The sequence below is a fragment of the Colias eurytheme genome, chromosome 1 (assembly GCF_061535395.1).
Source record: "Colias eurytheme isolate Ceu_HAF_F1 chromosome 1, ilColEury1 Martin Lab GWU primary, whole genome shotgun sequence".
Lineage (NCBI taxonomy): Eukaryota > Metazoa > Arthropoda > Insecta > Lepidoptera > Pieridae > Colias > Colias eurytheme.
The window spans coordinates 12,589,523-12,615,054 of NC_142980.1; the positions used below are offsets into that span (position 1 = coordinate 12,589,523).

The following is a 25,532-nucleotide window of genomic DNA, read 5'->3' on the forward strand; positions in this document are numbered from 1 at the left end:
GTTCAGTTTTGCTGTTTTTGTGTGAAAGCGCGACTAAGTACAAATATTTATCAATAAATATAATTTTATCATATGGTTCGTAATCTCGGCATTACCACTATTTGGTGCCATTTGAAATCTTGTACTATTTACAAATTGCAATTGAAACTATTATTTATTCAATGAGTTAAAGTTTTAAATTGAGATCAATTACTTATTTTCTAAACATATTACAATTATAAGCAGAGTCTTATATTAAAATTTCAATAGCTACATATTTTAGTTTTGAAGCAGAATAAATACCTTTATGCTTATTGCACTTCAAAAGGTAGATACAACTTGTATAGGTATAGGCCTTGTATAGGCACTCAGCTAAGTTGATTCGAGATCTTCCGCCCGTCGGATATTCTACACACTGCGACATGGAATCGGTTCAGTTTTCACGCTTTCACGAACATAGTATAGCTTAACCGTGTATATATCTTTAAAACAATGAATCTTGTGTCTTTGTGAATGGATTAAAGATTTTATTTTGATTACGGTAGCAAGCTTCGTACGGTAATAAGCTTGAACAGATTTACACTTCGAAAACGAATGAATTTTAAGGTTCTATAGACCTATACTATATTATTCTTTAACATCCTTTGAATAAGATATCTCAGTACATAAAAATTACATTTTACGGGTCCTGAATACCTCGAAATACACATTTAAAATATCTACATATTTTTTAAAACCATCGTGTAGTTTTCAAGTTCACTAGATATAAATATAAAACGATTTTCCATGAAATAATAAATATGCTTTGTTATGCATAGCTATTGTGATTGCACCGTAATTATAATGAATTTGATCAGAACATATTAATTCAATATTTTGTTAATTCGGATATATCAGGAATGTTGATATTGGTCAAACATATTTATTTGTTTTACAGTCTTTTGTGTTATAAGTTATAGGTTTCAATGAATTTTGTTCCATGTTTGTTTAATTAGTGGGCTGTGTCAACCGATATTAAACCTTTTCAAATAACTTTTAAGTTTTAAAATATTATATTGATATAGTTGTCTTTTATATTGTTGTTGTTTAGGTATTGAAAGGGGAAGGGTTTGATTTTTGTACTATGTATTTAATTGTTCCATTTTTGTACTACAGATAAAACAACAATGGACCAGTGAAAAACATATGAAATGGATTTTATTTAAACCCAACGTGACACAGGAATTCTCAGCCTCATATATTATGTTAAACTAGCGGTCCGCCCCGGCTTCGCCCGTGCTACATGTTTACGTTTTCTCTACATAAGAACCATCCTCGTACTTCAAGGAATATAATAAAAAAAGAATTATTGAAATCGGTTCAGCCGTTCTTGAGTTATGCGCTTACCAACACATTTTGCGATTCATTTTTATATATAAAGAGAGAAGATATCTTTCAAAAAGACAATATACGTCACTCATCGTATGTATCACTTGGAGACAATTGCTTGTATTTTGTCTAACGTTTTACATTATATTTGTATGTCACGCCTTAAAGCCGATACGCAGGTATTGATGTGTATATTCAATAATATGTTTATCACACGTTTATTGACACCCTGTTGTTTATTCTGTTTCGGTGAGCCTCAGCACCCCACGCTTGTCAGTGACTTGTCGGAAATTCTATTGGTTTATTTATTGTGAAAGGATACACAAATTACTATAGACACGAATACATTTATGACATGAATATTCAAGTATGTTGTGTTAATACATTTTTAGACTGATGCTATACCATTTATTATTCACTAGCTTTCCGCCCGCGGCTTCGCCCGCGTTTTCAAAGAAAAACCCGTTCCCGTAGGATTTCCGGGATAAAACCTATCCTATGTCCTTTCTCGGGTATCAAAATATCTCTATACAAAATTTCATGCAAATTGGTTCAGTAGTTAAGGCGTGATTGAGTAACAGACAGACAGACAGAGTTACTTTCGCATTTATAATATTAGTATGGATATGTATTATATAACCACGGTCACCAAGTTTGTATAACCTGATACTACAGTTTACATTAAAAATATTCGTATAGAACTTCAAAGGTTGCATATTATGTATAAAACTTGAATAGGTACATCATAAAAAAGAAAAACTTTTGAATACATTTTCTTTCTAATGTCTTTGAAAGGCATTAAAGTGTTGACATGGTGTTGACTCTTAAAAGTGTTCTTTCAAATTGATGACGTCAAAACTTTTTCTACAATCTATAGGTATCATTACTACGTAATAATTGAGAAAGAGACTTTAAGTTACTAGATTAATCAAGATTCCTTTTCATAATACCAAATGGTCGAAAAAAGGGTCTTACGAGACATTTTCAGATTAGACATTTCTTTAGAATGATTGAACAAAAATTATAATATGGATTACAAAGTAGTATCTAAACATTCAGAATTTCTTCAAATATTTTTATCAATTCCAGTAATTGATAATTGTAACTACATTCTAAGGCTGCTTTATCAAATTCTTTTACTACGTCGCCATTTTACTAAGTATTTTTCTATTCCAAATCTCTCCTAAAGTATCAATTCTCTCAGATGTGCGATGTCTTGCAGGTCACGAAGTAAATTCAGTCCGATTGCTTGCATTTCGACCTTTCTACATTGACCTTTTCTTTATACCCGGCCCCAGTAAAACAATATCACCATCGCTTTTGTAATTCATTGATTTTTTTACTATTTCTCGAAAGGCAAGATTTTTATTATACCGATATCCGTTCTTTAGTCTGTGATGTTTATTTCAAGTCTTGTTACCTACATTTGTTTTGTTTTCTTTCTTATTATTTTTTTTTTTCAATCTTGTCCTTTATATTAGTGGCAAATTAAAATAAATTAGATGTTTAAAAATATCGTATTCAATAAATAAACAATTATTTAAGTATGTCTTTACATATCAAATATTGTTGTATTACATTTTATTGCCTGCTTTATTATTATTAAATAGGGATAAATATAAAACAAATTCACATTTATTACAACGATACAGATATTGAAAGATTAAAAGATTCATTTTCCTTATTTAACTTCTAAACGCGCCCTTATCCGATCATTCCCATAAAAATATTATTTAATATTATCTGCGAAAATTACCGCCTTTTATTTGCAAGAGACAAAATGAGCAAAAAACTGCAAAAAACCCTCAATTACCTTGACAATCTATGCTAATATTATAAAGCTGAAGAGTTTGTTTGAACGCGCTAATTTCAGAAACTACTGGTCCGATTTGAAAAATTATTTCGGTGTTAGATAGCTCATTTATCGAGGAAGGCTATAACTCTATATTATATCATCACGCTAAGACCAACAGGAGCACTACGGGTAAAACCGCGGGGCACAGCTTGTAAAATATAATTATAGCCACAACATAATGAGAATTGACATCTGTGATAATTTACGTCAACTGTTGGTTTTCAGCAAGGTTTTCAGGAATTTATATTTTCATCGTATAACTTAAATAATACAGTAGAAGTAACATGAATAACGGCGATGTAATTACTGAGTTAACATACGATTTAAGTTATAGGGTGAGAAATTATTTAATTTTGGTTAAAGTTACATGATAACTATTTAGTAGGTAATCTGTGGTATACAACGGCAAATATAATTAGTCGGTTTATAATCAGCGTGTATTTTCTATGGGCGTATTCAGAAAGAAAGCTTGAAACTTATAAGCGCTTATCGGCGCTTGTCATGTTCATATATTTTCCTGTCAGTGCTGTCAACCCGCGCAGGAAAATATATTTTCCTGTCAGTGCTGTCAACCCGCGCAGGAAAATATATGAACATGACAAGCGCCGATAAGCGCTTATAAGTTTCAAGCTTTCTCTCTGAATACTCCCTATGTGTAATTTGATTTAAACGTCAAATACAATTTTATTAAAGTGAAACTTTTTTTACATCGTCTCAAACTTTTTGGTCTGTGTAGCGCATGTCGCGTGTATCGCGGCTGCCGAGTATACCTACTCGGCAGCCGACCGTCACGCGACATGCGCTACACAAAGCAGTGTTCGGAACCGTTCGAACAGTTTCACTTTTACCGTGGTTTCATAAAACCACACAACATTTTTTTACTGCTTAAGCATTTTTAAAATATTGCGTTTATATTGCATAGGAGAAACTTACATAGAAATAAGTATAAATGTGGTATAAATCCATGATAGTAGGATGGAAATAGATGCAATGTTACATCCTTTGAATAATGCGCTTACAGCGGGAAAAGCGCTTTTATAATTTCAAGTTCGTCTATAAATACTATTATTATGGGTATACATATTTTATTGACATTGAAAAATAACTAATTGATTAATTAATATAAATATGTTAATAATTACGTTATTTATATTAATTTCATGATTTATTTTTGAACTGAAAGCTTATACAAACGTGATGAATGCTTTTGTAAGAAGGAAGTCATAAATATCCCTTTTCATAAACATTAGGTTATAATGTGTGCAATATTAATAAAAAAAAAAAATTGAAAGTCAAGCGGCCCGTCTCAAGATTTAAAGGGTCACTTGAATCTCATACACTCTTGTATGTATATTCTCTTAATAATTTAAAATTAACACGCATTCGAAAACTCCAGACCTTCATAAAATTCGGTAGAAACTGACCTTATTATTTAGTAGGGTAGTTTAAAAATCAAAATGAATGCTAAGAATGGTATTAATACAACCAAAAGCAACACTAGTTTAGAGAAAGACTAAGTATAAATATGTATTATAACATTGTAATACCTCAAATAAAAATTGCTTGAAATTAATAACTTCGCTTGCTACGCGGCGTAGATCTACCGTAGCAAGTCAGCCGCTGATTTTAGTACGACTTTAGTTTTATAGTTCTGAAATACGTAGCAGTTGTATTCAAAGTAACCTGATTTCTAAGAATTTGAATACATTCAGCGGCTTTAGGCCATTTACCGTTTTAGAATTGGAGTTTTAAAGTGTTGTAGAGATTGTTACCAGCTTGCTATTACTCGATCGATTCTCTCCTGTCGTTTTTACGGAACAGTACCTCTTAAGTTAACAGTAACAAAGATTGATCGCATCAATTTTAGCCGTTCTTTTTAGGGGTCAGCTTATATCCGCCTTGATTTAAGGTCGCCGACTTCGCGATTATTTGAGAAGGGTCTTAAAGAGTCTCTATCGATTACGTAAAGCCGTTTTCTAAGCTTATTGAGTTTTTATTCCTTTTGTACTTCGACCGGGCTGGCGGTTTAGTGTGTGTTTTGTTTAATTTTTTTTAATACTTAGCTGCTGGTTTTTTTAAATCATGTTAATAAGAATCAGTGAACAATACTGTCTAGAAATCTCAGAAAGTTAATTTTTAAAATAAAACGTGTATTTTCTATATTATAACAAAGTATGTATCTATTTTCTTAGTGAAATGAATATCAATTGTGAAATTATCACTTCTCTCTAAAACTACGTGATAGAAATCACTATTTAAACAATTTCTCGTTCTAGTTACTGTACTGTACCTAACTATACTGTGTAGCTAATAATATAGTGCGCAAATAGTACTCATAGAGTGCTACTTTGTATTTGATCTATTCCGACGAACACGTTCGCTATTCAATAGAGATAATCATGTTAATTTCAGATATGTGAGATATCTCACGTCGATAATTCTGTAAACGTATTAGACAATTGGGATGTAATTAATTAGAACGCTTAATACACAATCCTATCCTATCCTACTAATATTATAAATGCGAAAGTTTGTGAGGAATGAGGATGGATGTGTGTGTGTAGGTATGTTTGTTACTCTTTCACGCAAATACTACTGAAACGATTACAATGAAAGTAAGCACACATATAGATGGTAACTTGGATTAACATATATGATAGGTTTTATCCCGAAAATCCCACAGGAACTATGTGGGGTTTGTTAAACGCGGGCGAAGCCGCGGGCGGAAAGCTAGTTACGCAATAAAGTGTGTAGGAAGCTGTCAATCATATTTCAAGGGATTTGATACAATGATCAAATTGGTAATTGGAATTGATTTGGGGAAGTTAGATTGCAATTATACATACTCTATTTTCGTTATAGGCAAATAAGATAATTTTTGTTCGTTATTTATCACCGTTTCAGGGGGGTAACCGGCACCTTTAGAATAACAGTCTTATTATGGGTACGTTTTGTTGCGTTCACAAAATAATCTTACTTTTTTGGCACCGGGACCTTCTAAAACATATGTAAACCAATTGCAACAAGACTGTTTCGAGCGGTTTCGAGACGTCAATCGAAAAATTGGAACCGGCACGCTCTCTTTGACATTTAGCATTCTTGTTATAATGTCAATAATGACAGTTTTAAGCAATTTTAGTGAAGTTGTAAATATGGAACTTTTATAACATTATTTTGAATATTATTAAAAGAATACACATCAAATTTAAGTGAAACGTATGTAGTTGGAAATCTATTGAATAAATGAAGCTTTTAAAGAAGATAATACATTTATTATATTAAAAATGCAAAATTAACATAACTACATCATCGGGTTGTTCCAAGAAAAGGCTTCAAACCTTTTGATTTAAGAAGAATCGTGTAAATAATTTATTATTGCGAAGTGCGCAATCATCAAGAGTCTCGATGGGATATGGGGGCATCATATGAACAATCTTAAAATACAATTATAACCTACAGATTTATGTGTGTAAGATAAAAGTAATGTAAGTACCATACCTACCCAATGCAAATCTTAAGAGTATATTTAAAAATACGTTTGTTTATGTATACATTCTCCACTTGTTATTTCTCTATATAATAAAATGCAACCCTACTTATTCTCTAAACATAAATTTTATCTAATACCTACTCAATGTAAATCTATAAAAGATTCTTTATTATTTCTTCTTGATTCAATATAGTATTGACTGGCTATTTTATCATGTTATATTATTTATATAATAAAATACTTAAAAGTAAATCTACACTCAAATGCACTACCCATATTATACTTATGTTAGGGATCTCATTTAATTTTGAGAAGTAATACCATTATTTATTTCCAGATTCTACAATCAATTCCGAGCACTAGGGATAAGATTACCCAGCGTAACCACATGGAAGCATTGATAGTATTCAAGAAGCTATAAAGTGCCAGCGCAACATGAATATATTTTTTTCAATAGGAAGCAATATCATGCTTTAAATGTATTAGTGCAATTAAAAACATATTTTATAAATCCAAAATCTTTATTTAGTCCATTTTATTTATTCATTGACAAAACATTTGCTCCTTTACTTCTCTTGATAACATTTATATATATATATAAAAATGTAATAAAACATGGAATTATTTGAAAATAGATTCAATTCTATTTTGATTAAATATTAATTAAAAACAAGTAGGTATATTACTCAAATCCAAATTTGTAAGTAAATAGCATATTAAAAACACCCTTGATTAAAAAAATTAAGTTTTATTTATAGTATCAGCCTTTAAAACTTAAAATGCAATAAACAAAAACTTTATATTTGCATTACAATGAATAATTCCTACACTAATAGATTAATGGTATTTATATTTTTATTTTAAATTTAAATTAATTATTGTATTTGCATATAAATAAAGAGTAGATAAATAATTTAAAAACTTGCAGTACTTATGTATACTTTTAATTTCATTTTTATTAAACTTAAAATGAAAACAATGTAGGTACTATATTAAGGTACAATTAAATTTTTACATTTTCAGATGTATGATACAAATATGAATATTTTAAGTGTAGACTGTAGACATGGTGGCGCCTCCCCCAACTTGAAGTTCTCACTACCACATGATCATCTCCCAAGCCGGTACTTCCTTGTTCAATGTTTGGGCAAGCCGGCAATCAACACAACTGTGAAAGATAGATTGGACTTAAACTGATTCTTTGTTGCTTTAAAATTTAATAAGTACTTACATTTAATATGTTTACTTTTATTATTAAAGGGCTTGTCATGGTGTATGTAAACGTCTAAAAAGAAGTTTTTTAAACAATGTCGGTATGGTTTGTTAAATACCTTATTTGTTAATCATTTTTCAAGTATTTCAACGTTTTAGTTGTTTATCTTGCAATTCTTAATATCGTATTAAAAAAAAAAGTTAAATGTGTAGGTGTGTAATTCCTTACAAAACTGTTAATATAAGTAGCTTCTAACCAAACATAGATAGGTTTGCTTATAAATTAATATAAATATTTACTTTTGACCAGCTGCTCTAGTTTTTGTGAACTCCCAAATCATTTGCACTTAAACTTTCAGAGAATTCTATCAACTTCGTCTCAGCATAACTTTTACCTCGTTGGGAGTTATTTATGTATCTATCTTTGTCTTTGTAACTTCGGGGTCAGGGAGCTTCGCGCACTCTGCACAATGTTCTGCTGCAAGTTAAATAAAAATTACTTCAATTAAGTAACAATAATCAAAACAGACGAAATTATGCAAAAACCAAAACTTTATTCGTAAAAATATATATCTCTGTAGTCTGTTATCATAAATCGTCCTTACTCGTACTTTATCTTACCTTGCTTTTTCGCACTTTCTCATTTATCCAGAGATGAGATTCACATATTTAAGTTTAAGTTTATCTGAAATTTTAGATATTAATATGAATTATGAGGACAGTGACATGACATTTTGATTTTTGACGTTTAATGTTCGATACAAATCATTACGAGTTGGCCTAAAAGCCTCGTAGCCAAGCCATTAATCTTAAAAAAATAGACAAAACTTCGGAATTCATTCGGTCATTGGACATTGTAGGCAATCGTATAGTAATCATGTTGAAAATGCTCCCGGTACCAAAATAAAGTAAGATTATTTTGTGAACTCAACAAAACAAGGTTGTTATTATAAAAATGGCGGTGATTGAAAATTAAACGTCAAAAATCCAAATGTCATAATCACTGTCCTCGTATTATTATCTAAAATTTGGATAAATCAAATTGAAAAATTGCGAAAGATACGTAATATGCATTAAAGAATGCATGAAAGAGCAATTGAAATAGCAAGGTAAGATAATATACGAGTAGGTAATAAATATATCTAAAACCTTGGACGATTTATGATAACACAGATATATTTTTACGAATAAAGTATTGGTTTTTGCATGATTTCGTCTGTTTTGATTATTGTTAATTGAAGTAATTTTTATTTAACTTGCAGCAGAACATTGTGCAGAGTGCGCGAAGAAAATAACTCCCAACGAGTTAAAAGTTATGCTGAGACGAAGTTGATAGAATTCTCTGAAAGTATAAGTGCAAATGATTTGGGAGTTCACAAAAACTAGAGCAGCTGGTCAAAAGTAAATATTTATATTAATTTATAAGCAAACCTATCTATGTTTGGTTAGAAGCTACTTTAAATATTAAAAGTTTTCTAAGGCATTGTACCTACACATTTAAGTTTATTTTAATACAATATTAAGAATTGCAAGATAAACAACTAAAACGTTGAAATACTTGAAAAATTATTAACAAATAAGGTATTTAACAAACTATACCGACATTGTTTAAAAAACTTCTTTTTAGACGTTTACATACACCATGACAAGCCCTTTAATAATAAAAGTAAACATATTAAATGTAAGTACTTATTAAATTTTAAAGCAACAAAGAATCAGTTTAAGTCCAATTTATCTTTCACAGTTGTGTTGATTGCCGGCTTGCCCAAACATTGAACAAGGAAGTACCGGCTTGGGAGATGATCATGTGGTAGTGAGAACTTCAAGTTGGGGGAGGCGCCACCATGTCTACAGTCTACACTTAAAATATTCATATTTGTATCATACATCTGAAAATGTAAAAATTTAATTGTACCTTAATATAGTACCTACATTGTTTTCATTTTAAGTTTAATAAAAATGAAATTAAAAGTATACATAAGTACTGCAAGTTTTTAAATTATTTATCTACTCTTTATTTATATGCAAATACAATAATTAATTTAAATTTAAAATAAAAATATAAATACCATTAATCTATTAGTGTAGGAATTATTCATTGTAATGCAAATATAAAGTTTTTGTTTATTGCATTTTAAGTTTTAAAGGCTGATACTATAAATAAAACTTAATTTTTTTAATCAAGGGTGTTTTTAATATGCTATTTACTTACAAATTTGGATTTGAGTAATATACCTAATTGTTTTTAATAAATATTTAAGCTACATAGAATTGAATCTAATTTCGAATACTTCCATGTTTTATCACTTTTTTTTTTATATAAATGATATCAAGAGAAGTAAAGGAGCAAATGATTTGTCAATAAATAAATAAAAAGGACTAAATAAAGATTTTGGATTTATAAATGTTTTTTATTGCACTTAAACATTTAAAGTATGATATTGCTTCCTATTGAAAAAAATATATTCATGTTGCGCTGGCACTATGGCTTCTTGAATACTATCAATGCTTCCATGTGGTTACTCTGGGTAATCTTATTCCTTGTGCTCGGAATTGATTGTAGAATCTGGAAATAAATAATGGTTTTATTTCTCAAAATTAAATGAGATCCTTAACAACAGACTACATAAGTATAATATTTGAGTGTAGATTTACTTTTATAGTCTTATATTCTATATAGGTAAATAATAACATGATAAAATATATTGAATCATGAAGAAATAATAAACAATCTTTTATAGATTTACATTAAGTATTAGATAAAATTTATGTTTAGGGAATAAGTAGAGTTGCATTTTATTATACAGAGAAATAACAAGTGGAGAATGTGTACTTATACAGACGTATTTTTAAATAGATTTGCATTGGGTATGGTACTTACATTACTTTTATCTTACACAGATAAATCTGTAGGTTATATTGTATTTTCAAATTGTTCATATGATGCCCCCATATCTCATAGGGACTCGTGATGATTACGCACTTGTTTACTATTTAGGTACACGATTCTTTTTAAATCAAAAGGTTTGAAGCCTTTTCTTCGAACAAGCCGATGTAAAGTTCTATTATTATCTGATAACTGTCAAATTGTCAAATAGATCGCAGTTCGCACCGGTCCCAATAATTGAGTGAACTATTACGAGTGACGTCGTCAAAATTGCTAGAAAAACAAAATCAGTTTAACGCTGCAACAAGCTTGCGTTAAGGGTGTCACGGTACGAAAAGACATAGTAATGTTATAATAAGCTTGCTATAAGAGATGCCGGTTACCCCCCAGATGTCCAATGAAAATGGTATTCTGAACAAATAAGTGAAGTTCTCAATACACAATAAATTATTATTTTCAATTTATGGACTTGAATGAACTGTTAATTATATCTTTAGAACTTATTTAAATAATATTGAATGAACAACATAAACTGCGATGAAACCAGGTTTTGTTTATAATAAAATGTAATATATTTGGCTCACATTGTAATTTATTTTTTGTACATATACATATTATGATTTAAAGTATGATGAATTTGAGTTAATTTATATTTCTTAATAGATAATATTATGATAGTATCGTAAACCAAACGTTCGCTTCGCTTCGCTTTCACCGAAAACACTCATAAACTAAATTTCAGTTTTCAAACTCAATTTTATGCATTATTACCGAACAGTAGTTTACTGAAATTGTTGGCATTTAAAGTCCATAAATAAACTGAATTTTTATGCTTTATCATGAGTAAATCTGAAAATATTGTCAGTATATATTCGAGCAATATCTTTAAAGCGACCTTGATATGATGTAGCTATAGGAAGCTCGCCTAACTTGATAATTTTATTTATACGTTCTTCGCAGTTCATTTACTTCAATTGTACTGTATTGAATTGGTCTTGATGGCAACGATGTAATTGTAAAATTTGAGATTTCTATGCCGCAATTCTGCTTTCGCATTTAGCTGATATTTTAGTTTATTTATACTTTGTTTTATTTAACATCCGATTCGATCGATTGTTCTTATTGTAGATAATACATATTTTCTAAAACAATACTTAACTATTTTTTTAAAAAATAACTAAAACGCCTTCAAATTTGTTATAACTAGACGACTTTTAAATTTAACTAACCAAAAGGTACCAGCTTTCAAATATAAAAGAACTAGCTGTGCCGCGCGGTTTCGCCCGCATTGCTCCGCTCCTGTTGGTTTTAGCGTTATGATATATATAACCTTTATCTATAATGATATATATACCTTTATATATAGCCTTTATTGATAAATGGGCTATCTATCGCCGAAAGAATTTTTTAAATCGGACCAGTAGTTCCTGAGATTAGCGCATCTTAAGACCGCATCTTAGCTTTCCATCAGGCGAGATTGTGGTCAAGCGCTTCTAGAGTAAAAAAAATAAAAGCTTTACAATATTAGTATAGATTATCAAAATCGGTTCACCCGGTGGAAAGTTCTGCGATCAAAAACCCAAAGAAGTACAGTCGAATTGAGAACCTCCTCTTTTTCAATATCAGTTGAAAATACAAAAGCTTTTAACTATTTTTGTGTTACTGCGACAAATTTGATGAATACTTGGCAGATGGATGCATAATGAGTAATTATGTTGTGCTCTAAACTTTTTGCTTCTGTCTACAGCCATGTATTTTTATTTCAGAAATAATAATAAGAATAAAGACGACTGCAATTTGTAGTCTGCACATTTAAATTGTATGCTATGTAATTTATTTCACTAAACAGTTTTTTTATCACTTTTTCATTAGATATATATCTACTGGTGATGCTTTTCATTTGAGTTGCTTCCTTTTTATCACGCTCAAGCAATTTTTTGTTATTAATTGGTACTGGAATTAATTTTACTAATAATTGCTTGCTAATTATCCTTATTAACTTGGATTAGATTCCTTTTATGAAAATATATTCTTTTAGATTTTGCTGTTTAAACTAATTTAGTAATCATGCGTTTTGCAATACATTACACTGACTGGTGACTGTATAATATAATCTACTAGCTGTGCTCCGCGGTTTTACCCTCAGTGCTCCGCTCCTGTTGATCTGAGCGAGATGATATTATATAGCCTAAAGCCTTCCTCGATAAATGGGCTATCTAACAGAATTTTTCAAATCGGACCAGTAGTTCCCGAGATTAGCGCGTTAAAACAAACAAACAAACTCTTCAGCTTTAATATTTAGTATAGATTATATTTTATGGTAGATAGACAGATGAACATTATCAGTATTTTATTAATAAATTTAAATATCACAACGTTCCCTCAATCCAATCATGGCGAATAACTGAAAATTAATCTAAGCTGAAAATAATTTATATGATCCGGAAAATAATTTATATATTAAGGTCAATTTGGCTTTTGGCGTTGGCCATTGTTTTCTTTGATCTCCTGATATATAAAATACTAGAGGTCCGCCCCGGCTTCGCCCGTGGTACATATTATTTCGCTATAAAAGGTAGCCTATGTCCTTTCTCGGGTATCAAAATATCTTCATACCAAATTTCATACAAATTGGTTCAGTAGTTTAGGCGTGATTGAGTAACAGACAGACAGACAGAGTTACTTTCGCATTTATAATATTAGTATGGATAATGGATATATAAAAATGAATCGCAAAATGTGTTGATAAGCGCATAACTCGAGAACGGCTGTACCGATTTCGATAATTCTTTTTTTATTATATTCCTCGAAGTACGAGGATGGTTCTTATGTAGAGAAAATGTAAATATGTACCACGGGCGATGCCGGGGCGGACCGCTAGTATAAAATAATTTAATCAATACGATGAGAATATTTGTTAGTATCCATAAATTATTATAATATAAAACATCATTTTCTTTCTTATAAATGTAATTGATTTTATTTAGCTGAAATTGTGTGTACAGGTTATTTTATAGACTAGTATCTTATAAGTAATAGATAGGTACTTAAATATGCCAGTATTGTGACAAAGGCTAATTTAATTATTTCTTAATTATGCAAATAGTACCACAGTCACACAAACGAAGTCTCAACGGAAATGAGAAAACTCAGATAGGGCGCGGAAGCTCGATCAGACGTTCCCTAAAAGAAAATCGACGTAAAATCTGCCCCATACCAAAAGGACATGGGATTTCCCCAAGGCTTACGCAGAAGTCGCAGCCGTGACTACAGATAAAGCCTTCGTTCGGAAATTTCTGTCTCGTCTTTATACGCCTTTATTAACTTCATCTATATGAATGTTTGTATATGTCACCGAATCTTTTACCCACTTTAAATGGACAAATTTAAGTTTAGTACACTTATTAAAGATCGGTGACAATACATTTTTTTAATAATTTATTCTCATCACATAATTCGGCAGAGTTATCTTATAAATTTAGAAAAACAAATCAATCACATAAAAATTAAAATAACATTTAACTCACCATTAACTTATTTCCTTAATCTTCTTATATATAAAAATGAATCGCAAAATGTGTTGGTAAGCGCATAACTCAAGAACGGCTAAACCGATTTCGATAATTCTTTTTTTATTATATTCCTTGAAGTACGAGGATGGTTTTTATGTATAGAAAACGTAAATATGTACCACGGGCGAAGCCGGGGCGGACCGCTAGTAATTAATAAAATTATCAGCGTGCTCTTAGATTTTTACTTTATTTATTACATTATTTGTCACATAGTGAAGACGTTACGCGTTGTGACGTAATAAAGGAAGCTCCCATTGGCAGTACGCCAATAACCCAGGCAGAGGTTCCCTCCCTAACAACTATATCTATAGGTATATTTTAACATATTTTTGTTTGTGACCCAATAAGAAAAGAAGAGTCGAAGGTATTTTAAGTTCTTGGTCATATTATATATTTATCGTAATAAGGTCGATTATTATTATAGAACAGTATAAGTTATGAACAATATTTTGTATTTACGTACTATTTGCTTTGAGTTTTTTTATAGTAAAAGGACAACTTTAATATAACAGTAATAATGCAGAGCGTGTAATTTAATGAACAGTATAAAAAAATGAACTAAATAATTTTTATTAACTGTATATTATAACCATGTACTAATTAGTACTGCTCTTGTGTACATTTTTAGTAAGAAAAACAAGTAATAATATGTGTAGGTACGTATGATATAGTTAAATGCTTAGTTATAAGGCATAGTTATCGAATTCTACAAAGGCTAACTAGGTGTTAAAATTGTTAAATATAATTTGTGTCAAAATCAGGACATCCTGTTACTAAAATTATGAAATACATTTTTGGCAAAAAGTTAACCTTAATAAAAAATTATATCGACGTTTCAAATCAAAATACTTTCAATCCGCAGACCCTAACGAAATCAGCGAAACTCATAATTTATTCTTTGCTTCTAAAAGTAGCTACGATAGGTACCTACAAAAATGGCGAAATATTTTTTAGCATATTTAGCATTTTCGTGATTCGGCTCAATATGTTTGCTAAAGAGGTAGACGGTTGGATGTTTTGTTACGTAAGGAGATAAAAACACATTATCCTGCCGGGACTGGAGGCAAACATTCGAGATATAGGTTAATACTCGTAGATCGATAGGGGAAAGCAAACAAAACAAGTGGTTAACGAAAATACGTCATTGGTCATTGATTTATAGGCACGTAGGACTAGCTTCGTGCTCTGGTTTATAGATGGGGTGTGGGGATTCTAGCACAATGTGCCCCAACATAACACTTAAAATATATTACTAAAACTATATTCCTTTAGTAATTGGATATGTTTGTTCATAAAAATCTAGAAATTTCTGAAATAACTATGGCACGATGAAAATAAGGACTAATTAAGTTGTGTTTGGATAATTACCGGAGCAATAGCTTTCATTCTGTTTCTTTATAGAGTATATGAATATGATATATAATTCACGTATATACATGTATACTTATAATAAACCCCTATAAATAAACACAAAGTACCTAATCGTGTTTACATGAAATTTATACCGCTATTACTGTGATATACTGTGAAATTAAACCACCATATTCAGAGCATAAGTGCATATGAATTACTATTCCCAAAGTACAATTTCGCATCTCAGGGGGAGCGTCCGCAAGTTTGTACAGTATATACTCATTACGCTAAAAGTTTCACTGTGTTTTGAAACATATAACAATGTAATGATGAGGCTCTAGCGGCCTTTCTTTGGAGTAATTCTAATTACCTTTATAAATATCATTTAAGATTCTCGTTACAAGTATCGGTGCTCTACATTATTGGTTTTGTATTGGGTCAGTTATTAAACCAGGTATTGATAACGCTTGTAATAACATAGTCCCTAAAGACAGAAATACTCTAGGTCTCATTAAACATTGTTTAATTTCGACAATAGTTTAGTACAGAGGCGGCTGTGTAAATAGAATGTTCAAGGCATCACTGCGATCAAGCAAAAGACGTCGGTTATATTTTCCCATCATCATCAAATACTATACCGAAATTGCATAAAAAAGCACCAAATAATATATCTTGTTAAAATAACAATCTATTAAATGCCAATTAAATACATGAATAACATTAAAAGCAGTTTAAAACATAATAAAGAAGCCCACATAAAAAGATAATGTCTATCCGATTCAAATGCGCTAATAATGTAAAATCAATGGCTTTGTTTCCCTCTTAAAGCGTATTGGACTGTAAGAATCGACCTTCGTGTCCCGTTAGCTACTGTTGGTTTAGGCCTACCGCATCTAATCGTGCCCGAGTATTTATATATCACTAGCTTTCCACCCGCGGCTTCGCCCGCGTTTTGAAAGAGAAACCCGCATAGTTCCCGTTCCCCTGGGATTTCTGGGAAGAAACCTATCCTATGTGTTAATCCAAGTTACCCTCTATATGTGTGCTAAAAATCATTGTAATCGGTTCAGTAGTATTTGCGTGAAAGAGTAACAAACACACATTTGCTTTCCAAACGTGAAGAGATTAGATACAATATATCAGGTTTCATAATACTACTTGAAGATAGATTTTACAAGTTGAAACGTAAAACATAAACGAATAATATCAGAATGGATTATATAAGTGTAAGTAAAAGATAAAAAAGATAAATTAAGGACATTAGAAAACTTCACAAATATTTTATTATATACTTTTGCTTCTAATAAGTCTCGGTTAGAAAAACAAGAGGTTAATCACCCACTGAAGTTAACGAACTTGCCCGCTAAAACTTAAGTACACACGCCTTCACTTTTAATTACCACTAAAACCTTAGCTAATATGAAGAAAATCCTTCATCATATATATAAAAATGAATCGCAAAATGTGTTGGTAAGTGCATAGCTCGAGAACGGCTGAACCGATTTTGATAATTCTTTTTTTATTATATTCCTTGAAGTACGAGGATGGTTCTTATGTAGAGAAAACGTAAATATTATGTACCACGGGCGAAGCCGGGGCGGACCGCTAGTATGTTATAAAGATCAGAGAGTAATATTTGAAAATAACGAAATCTCATATAAAGTTGTATTATATTATTCCTCGAAGTTGTGAATTTTGCAAATCCCTTCTTAGCGTGACTTACGACTGACAATATGTATATTTAACTTAATTTTACGTTCCATATCTAAAGGATCAGCTGTTTTCATCAGAATTTCATTTGAAATATGAGATCCTTTTCACTCTTTTAAACGAATTTACTATGAAAAAAAATATTGGCTTATCTTCTTTTTACCATGATGATTGCTACAATTTCTGTTAACATATTGTATTGTCTTATCCATATATAAAATAACTAGATTTCCGCCCGCGGCTTCGCCCGCGTTTTCAAAGGAAAACCCGCATAGTTCCCGTTCCCGTGGGATTTCCGGGATAAAACCTATCCTATGTGTTATTCTGATGTATAAGCTATATTGTGGTAAAGTTTCATTCAAATCCATTCAGTAGTTTTTACGTGAAAGAGTAACAAACATCCATATATCCATACATCCATACATCCATACTTACAAACTTTCGCCTTTACAATAGTATATTGTGATCAGTATCTTAAACGAAAATTCTAAATACACATAAAATTCTATAACAAAACGTCTTAAAGAAACTGGTGAATAAGAATTAAGTGGCCAAATAAAAAAATCACGCAGACACCTAGCTGACGTATCATTACTGAAGATAACACATAATTTAGGTAAAATTCACTGAAAAATTATGCATAAAGGCTCTAGAGGCGTCACAACGTAGGGTTTAGATATGAGGGCCATCAATCAAGTTCTCGGTGCGTCTTACTTCATTATATTCTGCCTATTGTAAAAGTTCTTTTATTCTTCTATCGCGATGCCGCGTGGAACACTTGAATGGAGAGACGATTGATGTTTTCCACTCCTGTCCGTGATTTGAAATTTAATACTTATTGGCTAAAGGGCGAGACTGCTGTTGATTGGGGTTTAATCTTGGTTATTCAGCAAAATCGTCATCATACAATATACATAGTAGACTTCTTTAAATTATATCTGAGTACCTATAGGTGTGTGTATCATCAACATACGCTGTGTTTTACAATGTTTATAATTATCTAAATTATGTATAGCTACTAAGTAGAGCTTTACTTTGGTTGAGGTTTGTAAATTGCAAAAACATCACTGACACCGCTAATGTATTAAAATTTAAGTAACATAACGTTAATTAAGAAACGACATAATATACACATGTTTAAACTTCTAGAGTTTATTTAGAGCTCCATTTTCATAATTGAAAGCATAATCATTAGTTTTATCTAGAATGAAAAATAAATAAAAGAAATCTAGAAATGAAAAGCCCCTCGTGATGAGCAAAAGGAGAACCAGTCACGGTCCAATAAGACTTTAATCAAAAAACCACGTGTCCACAAACAGCACCCTATAAGTCGTATATATTATGAGCCGCATTGTATTTGAAACAAAGGTATTTTGCAAAGCGGTCCCCACTATTCGTTAGCATTTTTTTAAACCGGGAAAAATGTTTTATAATTTATTCTTAACAGACTTCAAAGCTCTCACACTGCTGCGTTTGTATATGGTTTTCACTGAATGGTCATGGAATTGGAAGCATTTGATCGATTCGTGTTATTTGTATGATAGAATAGCTTTTGACGGCTTTCGACGCTTTCAGAAAATGTTGGTATGTTTTGCTTTAGTAATCTGTGTTTGATTTCTCGTTGTTTATTTTATAAATATCGCATGTTTATTAGAAATTAAGTAGTTAAACTTATATTTTACGTTGAGGGACAGAATAAATGTAACCAGCAGGAATTTATATTGCAGTGCTTTAATTTAGTTACTCTCATGACACGTAGAAGTACTCATTTTATGTCTAGACCACTATATTTAGAATTGTACTTAAATTTCCCCATGGAGAAGAAAACTAAACTCTGGTCCAGTAACTAGAAAACGTACCCGTTTTCTATACAAACAAATGAGTTAATTGTGAGTAAAAATAGAACTATTATTTGTTACCTAATTCCACCTGCTTATTGTTTAAGTAAATATGTAATATCTATATGAACATAGAATATTGCCTGAAATCTTTGATATACCAAAAATTGTCTATGAATTAAAGAGCCTTCTCTGACTAAGAAAAGGATTAATACTTACGCTGGTACACTGGCAGTAACATAGGAAATATTATTCCTTAATAGTTAAATAAGGCTATGAATTATTATGCGACACAGTTATTCTTGACGTAATACTTTCGGGTAAGCGGCTTCTTGTTATAATGAAATATATCAATTGTCCTACAAGGAGTCATAACTGTACATTTTAGGTATAAAAGTGAGCCACATTTTTATTCCGAAAGGGGCAATTTTATATCTTGAGGTCACGTCCGTAGCTGCGCCTGAAATGATACTTCGTTGGCAGTATAAGGAAACAAAACAATGTTTTTGTGTTATCTGTTTAACGGACATTTTATAGGTTAAGGGAGAAAGGTTTGATAATGTTTGAGGATAAACACCAGAGTGTAATTGTGTGCTTTATTTTGCGTTGTTTCGTGTTATGTTTTATGAATGTTATGCTGAATAAAACGCGTCTATTATAATGATTTTTCCATAAGCCTATCAAAACTTAAATTCATCAATGGCAGGTCGAAATATGTGCATTCAAATGCTGAATTACGAGAATTAGCTCTAAACTCTTGTACTATTTGAATGCCAAAAGACTTACATTTAACAATTTACATTCCAACATGCATTTAAATCAGAAAAGGGTTGGAGTTCATTTGTAGTTTAGCATTTTAGTTTGTGTTTACAGTTTGTGTTCTTTAGCAAAATAAGCAAAGAGGAGATATAACGGAGGGCCAAGAGGTCTTACACAGTTGCATACAAATCACCACATTACATTCAGAGGTTGTAGCACCCCTCTCAATTAGGGGAATTTTGGGGTGTCTATATATTAAGCCTCCCACGGTTCAACTTTGGCTTAATCACTTAAATCTTTCACGAGTTTAAACGTTTTTTGAATTGCATTTCACGTACGTGATTTAAAGTTTTTTAGGTGTTAAATTTATTAGTTTTTAAGATCAAATAGTTGAAAGTATTAACATAATCTAATTTTGTTGGCTGGAAATAATTTTAAGTACCTATATATTTATAAGTATTTGTACCTTAATGTTCCAACAAACCTAAGTAAATGTTTTTATTAATCAATTGAAAGAGTAGTTTTATTTAAAAAATTATATCACTATAAACGTATAAAAATGGGAAAGCAATAGTGTAGGTTTAAACCCGTTTAAAACCGATAAAATCTGTTCATTTGATTACAAAATAAATTGCGTATTGGGTACGAATTTTAAATGATTTTATTCAGTTCTCTGCTGTCTATGGGCTGTCTAGTGAATGACAATCAAATCGTAGAATTGAATTAGTAATCCAATTTCCTGTGTACGATGCTTGCACGTATGTAGTTGTGTTATGGTCTCTTACTTAAGAGTTCTAAATCTGTACAGCTATTTAGATATTGTCATACAAACACCCCAAAACATTATAATCGTTTATTGAAGTACAATTTAACACTTTTTTTTGGTTATTCTATGCTGGAAAAATCGCTCCAATGTCCAATCTTGTTGTCCATGTCCAATTCTTTAAGTGTAAACAGGCGTAAAGCATTCCGTCGTTGTGCGCTAAAAATATTTAAGACAATGTTTTAATACTGAACAAGACGGAATACGATTTTTCGATTACACTAAAAGATCACGAAATAATTAATTTGATGTAAATGTATCGTTACAAAATAACTAACACAAGTCAATAACTGCGTTAAAAACAACCGACTTCAAACTTGCACTTGCAACATTTACAAATACAGACAAAAATGCTTATAAAATAAAAACTACTGGGCCTATCCGAATAAAATTTTTATGGGACCAATTCGACAACACCCCGCATCGAACAAAAAAAGAATCACGTAAATCGGTTCAGAAACCACGGAGTAATCGGTGTACATACATAAAAAAAAACATACCGGCCGAATTGATAACCTCCTCCTTTTTTTTGAAGTCGGTTAAAAACATCTAATAATTAATCGCATTGCTCGAATTTATAACGATTTACCGTATCTAACATACATATAAAAACTTATCATCCATTTCATAAAAGATGTTTTCTACAAACAACAATCTTTCCAAACGACCTCAATAACAATCTTTTACGATACATAGAAAAATTGATAAAAATAGTTTAGGATCGGCATAATACTACAATAACTTATCATATTTGAATAATAGAAAAGTTTGAATTCAATTCAATGGATTAGGCTTGACTCGGTAACAAAACAGAGTGTCCCACCGTCGGTATTCTAAGCTCAATGGAGGTTATAGTTTTGCATACGCTGAGTACGTAAAAATACTTATAAAATTCCAGATGTATTTTTTTTAAAGTAGATGAATTATTTTTAAAACTCTTCGTCTACACCCCTAACAAGCAACCCGCCCAACTTTGCCACCCGAACGTGAGCTATCGTTTAAGATTATGTTTTCATAGACAAAATGCTCACATTACCGAAGCGTTATATGCCGGCTGCGCGAAGCTAGAGAAGAAAACATGAAATTTAAGGAAAATTTTAGCAAAAAAAATTTTTGCGAAAAAAATTTGGCTTAATTTTGTTGTTTAAGTGTTTTTTACGTGATCAGTGTATGCAAAACTACAAGTCCCTTCGCGCTTAGTATACCGATAGTGGGACACCCTGTATAATATATTTTGTTCACAACTTCATATGCTATATAACAAGAATGTTAGGTAATGCGTTCTCTTTATACTATGCTAATAGTAACCTGGTTGTAAACTTTTATCTTCAGTTAGACGGACCATAAAAAAGGGATATTATTTAGTTTTCTGCATCGCGTGCTATTAGAATACGGATTGAAAAACTTTATTGCTGAGATAGTAGATTATTAGGTATATGAATGCAATCACAATGGCATATTATGAGTATTTTTTTGGTAATAACAAACAAAATACGCGGTAGAATAAGTTCATGTTATTAAAAATAGTATAGCCAAATGAATACCCAAATACCCAAATAGAAATAGAAATACCCAAATAACAGCGTAGTATGTACTTATATTGTAAAGATTCATCAGATTGCGTTCAGCCGTACGAGCGTAATAAGAAACTGGCAACTAAATCCTACAAATATAATAAATGCGAAAGTTTGTGAGGATGGATGGATGTATGTGTTTATAAATCTTTAACGAAAAACTACTAGATGGATTTGGATGAAACTTTACAGTAACATAGGTTTTATATCATAATAAAACATAAGCTCTAGCAATACTTGCTTTCGCTCGTGTGAAACCGCGCGGCACAGCTAGTCTAGTTGTTTGTTTAGCAGTTGTTATGACGTCATTTAATTGTTTGAAAATTCTAAAGCTCGTATTCGTATTTACAGGATTTTTCCTCATTATAATCACGATTAATTATGGAACTTTTTAAGGGTGCTTAATTGTTGTTGTGCAATTTAGACGTGATTAAAATTTAATAAGAGGTCAAATTAGAAGTCAATATTTACTAGGTACGGAGCTTGCTAAAACAATAAAAAAACAGCCCTTATTATAACAAAATAATTTATTAAATATGAAAGATATAAAATATTGAAACAAGCGCTAACTCTTCTATAAATATTCACAGTCATTCATCAAACTAATTATTATCTTAAATATATATATAAAAAAATTAAACTTATGATATACCTAAATAAATTATTTTATTGTCACGTATCCTGTAAGTTTGAATCAAATAAGGTCGGTTACATACAAACATGTCGTTTATATACAAACATAGAGAAGCTAATAGTGTCTTATAAAGAGCAGAAAGTGTTCTTGTTTGTAAAAGTGTGAAAGTAATCATAAAGGCTAAGTTTATTTCCATATCTGGAAGCAGTTACCTGTGTACTGTGTAGGCAGGATATGAATTCCGGCGTATAAACAATGAATCAACTTTCTTTAGAGTCTATAAAACAAGTGTAAAAGATGCGGGCTATTTTGAGACAATGAATAATTTATCTAAAACCTAATAAATTATATACCAAAACCTTCCTCTTGAATCACTCTATCTATTAAAAAACCGCATCAAAATCCGTTGCGTAGTTATAAAGATTTATGCATACATATACAGTGCCACGTGGTTTTACCCGTGCGCGAAATCAAGAATTAGTTAGTATTGATAGGTTATGTATTATTGTGGAACTTACACTGAACGGATTTTGATAACATCTTAATTTATATAAATCTCGTGTCACAACGTTTGTCCTCAATGGACTCCTAAACCACTTTACCGATTATAATAAAACTCGCACACCATGTGCAATTCCATCCAACTTGAGAGATAGAATAGTTTAAACATGTAGGTACCACGGGCGAAGCCGGGTCGGACCGCTAGTTATACTTATATTATACTTGACAGTGAGCTAGCTAACAACTTATAAATATAATAATATTTAATACTAACTATTACTTAAAAACTTCGGTGTAAAAAGAAAGGAAGAGCTGAATTTCAGTAGATTTACTGAAATTCTCGGTATTCCATTACATTTCAGGATAATCGAGTGGCCGTTATAATTTTCCAATAACCAGTCATCAAGTGCTAATACAAAAATCTTATTGAATAAGTTCTTGTAATTTACGTCTAAATTATTGAAAGTACTCTCGTTAAAAGTAAGGATATTGATTTCTAGATTAATATGTGTTGTTTTTTTAATCTGTGTACATCAAATGAAACCTACGTTATCTAGTGAGTAAGAGAGTGAAGAATGTAATTACTTTTGTGACTGTATGATGTATTGATTGATGTATCGGTTCATTCGTTCTTGCTCATTAAAGTGACTTGCCTCTTGTTCGCAATCTGATATACACGTTGTTTTATTTTATTAATAGGTTATGGGCCCAGATCCATAAAATTAGTTATCAAAAGTTGTAAAGTTATAGTTTTTTAGTTAGCATCAGTGATTAGAGAGTAATTGCGTCATATATCACGGTAAAAAAAAATTTTTCATCCCTGTTGCACGTGGCGCGGCGTTGTGGTGTGATCAACAGATATGGCTTCAAGTACAAATTCCTTTATTGCAAATGTGCCGAAACTAAAAGGCCGAGAAAATTATAGCGAGTGGGCGTTTGCCGCTGAAAACCTATTAGTACTTGAAGGAAAATCAAAATTTGTCAAGCTTGAGGGAACCGGCGACGCCATTACGGAAGACGCTATGACGAAAGCCAAGTTGATTCTAACCATAGATCCTTCGTTATATGTACACATTAAAGATGCTAAGACTACTAAACAACTATGGCAGAAATTACAGCAGATGTTTGATGACGCGGGCTTTTCGAGAAGAATCATGTTATTGAGAAATTTAATTTCAATACGTCTCGAAACATCGGATTCAATGACAAGTTATATTACTCAAATAATAGAAACCGGGCAGAAATTATCTAGAACGGGTTTTGTGGTGAATGATGAATGGATTGGTTGTTTAATGTTGGCAGGATTGCCTGAAAAATATTTTCCAATGCTCATGGCCATTGAACATTCAGGGATCGCCATTACGGCAGATGTTGTAAAATCCAAGTTAGGGCGTTTGTCCACTACAAGGAATTTTACGGTCCGGCATTCCGATTTTTTACGGTCCGGTATGGCACGCAATTAATCTAAATACTAGCTTGTGCACTATACGTAATTTTACTGTCCGACATTTTACTTTTCCCTATTCCGGATGGTTTTTTGAGTTTACGAGTCGCTGTAGGTATAATTGTTTTCGAGTACCCACTTGCTTGGATTTTACTCTTTTTATTGCATATGCCAATTGAAAGCAAGCTCTTGTTTTACTTTCTTTTAGCTGGCAATGAGATTTGAGAAGTCGGTATTGTTATTTTATATACATTGACCAAGCATTGACCTATAATTATTATCTAAGTAAGTGTTGGTAAGTTAAAGTTCAAGTGGGAATAGATTTAGCTCCTCGTCACCGATTAAAATAAATAAGTGAAACACGCATTTTAAATCTCTTACGGAACTTTACTTTTTATTATAACGAAGTAATATAATATTTCACCTTCTATATTTTTACTCGTTTCTTGTAAAATGCGAAAACAATCATTTATGATAGCATTATACCACCATACTTCCTTGAACTGTACCGCACTGATCCGAGTAAAGACGGA

The 25,532-nt window shown here is 31.3% G+C and overlaps 1 protein-coding gene and 1 long non-coding RNA gene across 2 annotated transcripts in view; both read left to right on the top strand.

The window, feature by feature from the left end:
* The window catches only part of LOC149911313 (frequenin-2), a 201,170-nt gene that overhangs the window by 2,448 nt on the left and 173,190 nt on the right, over window positions 1–25,532 (top strand). The gene's annotated exons all lie outside the window — the stretch shown is intronic.
* LOC149911314 (uncharacterized) lies at window positions 8,557–10,242 on the top strand. The gene is made up of 3 exons (XR_016458064.1): window positions 8,557–9,013; window positions 9,167–9,305; window positions 9,649–10,242. It is a non-coding gene; the product is annotated as an uncharacterized LOC149911314 (long non-coding RNA).